Consider the following 6,000-nt stretch of genomic DNA (forward strand, 5'->3'; position numbering starts at 1 on the left):
GTGTTCCAATAGTTCAGTGAAAATCACAACATTTTTTGCTTTTTGAAAAACTGATTTTTTTTCAGTTGGGTTTGGTTGAAAGACCAATAAATTTCCAAGAAAAAAATTGAATGAAAATTTTGCCACTCAAACTTTCATAGAAAATATTCACCATTTTCTGTCCATCTGTACTAAATTCCTCTTTTAGTCTTGGTAGGCATTATATAAACCCTATATTTTTTCTCTTTTACCATTATGAGAACCTTCTAAAGTTAAAAGGTCTTATTTAAAAATACTTCATGCATGTACACTATATGATTATAGGTTTGAGGTCGCTTCTAGGAGACTAAATGAACCCTTTTACAAAACTTAAAAAAAATGCCTTTTCTCTTTAAGGTCTAAGAGAAAATAGAAAGTAGCACGATGTGAATAACCTTGTAAGTGAAAATCTTTAAAGCTGCTGCTTTTCCATTATCATAAAAGTGAAGTTTCAGAGTAACAGCCATGTTAGTCTGTATCCGCAAAAAGAACAGGAGTACTTGTTCACCTTAGAGACTAACAAATTTATTTGAGCATAAGCTTTCATGAGCTACAGCTCACTTCATCGGATGCATTCAGTGGAAAATGCATCCGATGAAGTGAGCTGTAGCTCACGAAAGCTTATGCTCAAATAAATTTGGTCTCTAAGGTGCCACAAGTCCTCCTTTTATAAAAGTAAAAGGTTCATTTAAAATAACATGGATGTTTTAATCCTATGGATAGGTGCCATATTTGTACCACTAGAACAAAAGCCCTCTGTTTATCCACAGAAAAAAGTTACATTAGAAGGAGTGATTTGCTGGGTTGAATCCTGGATCTCTGTCCTCTCTGCTGAGACTGTTATAAGAGGCTCAATTGTGGTGACTGTGCTGATGTGGAAACCATTATTATATCTGAGAACATTCATACAAACCAAAGAAAGGTTACTATACAGTAATGATATTTGGTCAATACTGATTGACCCTGGAAGGTGCTCAGATACTACAATGATGAGGGTGGTATAAGAACCTATATGAATTAGAAGAGACAACTTGGAGGAAAAAAAATTATCACATAACCAATACTCTGAGTCATCCAATCCCAGAAAGTCAAGTTTCATACACAGAATTCCATGAGAGAGTATCAATATGCCCTCAACTCAAGTTTCATTTTTAAGAATGATTTTTTGTTTGATTCAGCAGTCATGTTTCATTTATACAAGGATAGTTTTCTACCAGCATCAGAACCAAAGGCCTGTTCTGTAATAATATTAAAGGCCAAGTGGTGAAAAAAAACCACTTCATGCTTCTAAGAGACTCGTGACTGAGTAAGTGGTAATTTAATTGTGTGTCGCTCAGGACGCAGGGATTAAAGTATTGCCTGTAAACTGAAATGCTATAAATTAACAAAATGACAAAATTAACATAAAAGGTTTGAACAGCCACATTTACAAGTACAGCAAGTCATTGATATGCCTGCAACTTTCATGGAGAGGCAAAAGCATATGCTATTCAATCCCTCAGGCTAGGAAGGCTAGACCTTCCCCCAACCATCATGGTGACCTAGTGGGAAACAAGAGGCCCTTCCTGTTAGGAACTTTTTAATTAATTTAATTAATTAATTTTTAATTAATTTAATGACATTCTGAAATGTAATGCTATAAACCAAGAAGAAAGAATAACACATAGCACCAGTGTTATTCCCTAACCACAGTCTATAGTAAGCAAGTCAAATCAGCTATCCCACCAAACCTTCTACTTGCCCCAGTAGTCACAGCTGCAAGAAAAATAGAAATTTAACAGGGCTTTTCTCTAGCTTTCTTGCTGCACTAGAACCTGTGAATCAGATTCCAAGTCAGAGTACAGCACCTAACCTAGGTGTCCTGCTACAAAAGTCAGTTCTGCTAGGAACTGAGAGAGACGGTTAATACAGGATATCTGCTTGATTACGGAGGACACAGAGAAAATAGATAAGCAATACAGAATAGAAGCTATCCAGATACAAAATAATAATAACAGTCAGGTTTAGCCATATGGAGTTTTGTGCCAGTTTAACATTAAGGTGAGAATTTAAACCAGTTTAGTTAAACCACTGCAACCCCATATGTGGGCACTCTTATTCCATTTTAAGAGTGGTTTATTTCAGTTTCTCTCAAACCATTATTAACAGATTTAAACTATAACCAAAATAAGGCACTCAGACTAGAATAAGAGTGTCTACACCTGGGTTTGCAGTGGTTTCTCTAAACCAATTTAGATAAATTGATATAGATTTGCATGTAGACAACAGCTGAAATTCAGAACACTATACTTGTACTCCAATTTCAGCTTCTTCTCTTCCTTTTACAAACAAAATTTATTTATGATAAAGTATATTAAAAACACCTCACTTAATTTGGCTTATCATAAAGGTGATGAAACATTATTCTATTGTTCTGCTTACTCTGACAAAAGGCATAAGATGGATTTACAGCTTGATAAATGTTCATCTCTATGCTAGGGATGAAATAATTATCTTTTCAACAACATTCTTCATTTTTAATTTGTTTAAATATCAGCTGTAACTACTTTTTTGAGTGATGAGTTTTTTTGTGGCAGATGGGGAATAGATACCTGCAAAATGGAAACAAACTTGAGATTTTTCATGAAATCATCTTTTAGTCGGCTCTGAGATAGAACCCATATATATCCCAATGATATGCGTTAGTGAGGAAGCCTAAGTCCTGTCATCACAATCACATGAATTTGCAAGTAGGTTTTTGAAATACTGTTTTCAATGGAACAACCTATATAGAGTGAGTGGCGTAGAATAAATGCAGTGTTCTATTCTAGAGTTGGCTGCATTTCAATTGTGAGCAATTAATTCCAGTATGCAAAGTCCAAGTTCCAAACATGGGATGGCTAAATCTGTGGGAAATCAATTCTGGACGTGGACACAAACTGGTACTTGGGTACTTCAGTGGATATTTGAAAGATTAAATGTCAGTTTAAGTGCCCAAACGCGGAACTGATACTCTTGATTCAGATACCCAGGTTGGAAAATTGTATTTTCCATCTCAAAAGCTCTTTGGGAGAAGAGGAACGAAAGTTGGATACAAATATATCACTCATTATTGTAGTTACATTGAACTACCTTACGGCTAAGTGGCCCAAAATTTAAATGGAGAATTAATTGAACCCATTTTTATATCTTCCAGTTTGGAAGCTCTCTCAGGTGCAGAAGCCAACTACTTGTTCTGTATAAGGCCAGTCCATTCAACAAAAAGGGAAAAAATTGCCTGGGAAAAGACCCTTTAGACACTGTTAGGTCATAGATTCCAAGGCTCGATGACCTTCCCCAAAATAATTCCTGGATCATATCTTTTAGAAAAACATCCCATCTTAATTTTGAAAATGGAGAATCCTTTGCAACCCCTGGTAAATTGTTCCAATGGTTAATTACTGTCCTTGTTTAAAATCTACACCTTATTTTCAATCTGAATTTGTCCAGCTTCCACTTCCAGTCATTGAACTATGTTATATCTTTCTCTGCTATGTTGAAGAGCCCAGTATTAAATAGTTGTTCCCCATGTAGGTACTTATAGCCTGTAATCAAATCACCTCAGTCTTCTCTTTAAGCTAAATAGATCAAGATCTTTAAATCTACCCCTAAATAACGTGTTTTCTAATCCTTTAATCATTCTCATTACTTTTTTAAAAACCCTCTCCAATTTATCAACATTGTTCTTGAATTCTATCATTTCCATCTAGTTATGGACCAATGCCAGAGGTACCAGAATTGGAGACAGTAGTCCTGCAGCAGTCACACTAGTGCCAAACAAAGAGGTAAAATAACCTCTCTATTCCTACTCAAGATTCCCCTACTCATGCATCTAACCATTGAATTAGTCCTTTTAACTACAGTGTCACATGGGGATCTCATGTACAGCTGATTATCCACCAGGACCCCCAAATCTTTTTCCAGGGTCACTGCTTCCCAGGACAGAGTCCCCCATACTGTAACTATGGCCTACATTCTTTGTTCCTAGATGTACACATTTACATTTAGCTGTTTTGAAATGGATACTGTTTGCTTGAGCCCAGCTTGCCAAGTGATCCAGAACACTCTGTCTAAGTATCCTGTCCTCTCCATTACTTACCACTTTGCCAATTTTTGTGTCATCTGCAAACTTTACCAGAGATGATTTTAAGTTTTCTTCCAGGATATTAATAAAAACGTTAAACAGCATAGGGATAAACACAGATCCCTGCAGGACCCCACTGGAAAAACACCCATTTGATGATGAGTCCCTGTTTACAATTCTATCAGCTAGCCCACCTTTAATCCATTTAATGAGTGCCACGTTAACTTTATAGAATTTTAGCTTTTTAATCAAAATATTCTGTGGTACCAAGTCAAATGCCTTACACAAGTCTAAGAATATTACATCAGCACTATTCCCTTTATCAACCAAACTTGTAATCACATCAAAAAAAGATACCAAGTTAGTTAGACAGAATCTATTTTCCATACATCCAATATATTAATTATACTACCCCTCTTTAATTATTTATTAATCATATCAGCCGCTCCATTATCTTGCCCAGGATCAATATCAGACTGTCAGGTCTATACTTACCTGAGTCATCCTGTTTACACTTTTTAAATATTGGCACAACATTAGATTTCTTCCAATCTTCTAGAACTTCCCCAGTTTTCCAAGACTTTTTGAAAATTAACAGGAACAGTTCAGCAAGCTCCCCAGCCAGCTCTTTTAAAACTCTTGGATGCAAGAGTTATCTGGATCTGATGATTTAAAAATATTTTTAAACTTTAGTAGCTGCTGTGTAAAATCCTCCTGAGATACAAATGGAATGGAAAAGGTGTTATCATATGACTACAGAACAGAAATATTTATTGACCAATTCTTCCTTTTCTGCATTGTTATTGATAATTCTACCATTTTGATCTAGTAATAGATTCTTTTGTTCTTAATGTAATTAAAACTCCTTCTTACTGTCCCTAACTCTGCCAGCCATAGATTTCTCCTTGTGTCCTTCTGCTGCCCTTAGCAATTTTCTAAAATTCCTAGCTCCTGATTTATATTCATTACTATCAACTTCCTTTTTCTTTAGATTTGTTGTATAGTTTTTAAAAAACATGTAGTTGCCTTCACTTCCCCTCTAAACCAGGTCTTTTTAAAAACCAATACAGCCTTCTTCTGCAATTGTGGGATTGTGACTTTTGGGGCACATTCTTAAACAATTCCCAATTAGTCAATTTTTTCTTTATTAAATACTTCCTCACAACTGATTTGGTTCAGAATTGTTTTTAGCTTTGTGAAAGTGACCCTTTTAAAGCACCAAATATACATCTAGAGATCACTGGTCTGGACTTCATTCTGTTTGCACAATATAAAAGTGATCAAGTCATGATCGCTTGTACCTAAGTTAGCATCAATTTTTAGTTTTGTGGTTTAGTTCCTCTGTATCTGTCAAGACAAGGTCTAACATAAGTTTAGGGGCTTGAAGTGCCAGCAACGTATGGAAAAAAGGGTGCCTCTATATGATAGGGCAGCAGCAGCATATACAGTGATTCAATGATTACTTAAGTGTGGAGGGCCAGGCCTGCAGCTGAAGATACACCAATGTAAACCCTCTGAAGGGAGGGGAAAGAGTTCAAGAATTTGCTTTTGAGAAGTCCGAGGAAGCTTTCTTTGGGCAATGATCTGACAGCCAAGTTCCTCAGTGGCTAGACAGAAGGTGGGTCCCCCGGAAGTCTAGCTGCTGATCCCTCGAAAACATTTCTTAACTTCAGGTAAATATAAATGTTTTGAAATGTTCTAAACCTACTGTGACAGCGTGTGTGTGTGTATATGTGCATGCGCTTAAGATCTATTAAAAATGTAGTTTTAGGTGAAAGCACTCTGGTTTGTATCAATTATATATCAGATGGATGAGCTGTGCCCCCAATGATTTATTCTTGGCACTGCCTGGTGAGAAACAGTTAAGTAACCACTGCTTT

General features: G+C 36.1%; 1 protein-coding gene across 1 annotated transcript in view; it reads right to left on the minus strand.

Annotated features, from left to right (window-relative positions):
* PIK3C2G (phosphatidylinositol-4-phosphate 3-kinase catalytic subunit type 2 gamma) overlaps window positions 1–4,657 on the minus strand; it is a 330,089-nt gene extending 325,432 nt beyond the window's left edge. The window contains exon 1 of the mRNA XM_074938223.1: window positions 4,616–4,657. The gene's annotated coding sequence lies outside the window, so the exon portion shown is untranslated. The remainder of the gene's footprint in view (window positions 1–4,615) is intronic.
* Window positions 4,658–6,000: the final 1,343 nt, after the last annotated feature.

Source organism: Natator depressus, chromosome 1 (genome assembly GCF_965152275.1).
Source record: "Natator depressus isolate rNatDep1 chromosome 1, rNatDep2.hap1, whole genome shotgun sequence".
Classification (NCBI taxonomy): Eukaryota; Metazoa; Chordata; order Testudines; family Cheloniidae; genus Natator; species Natator depressus.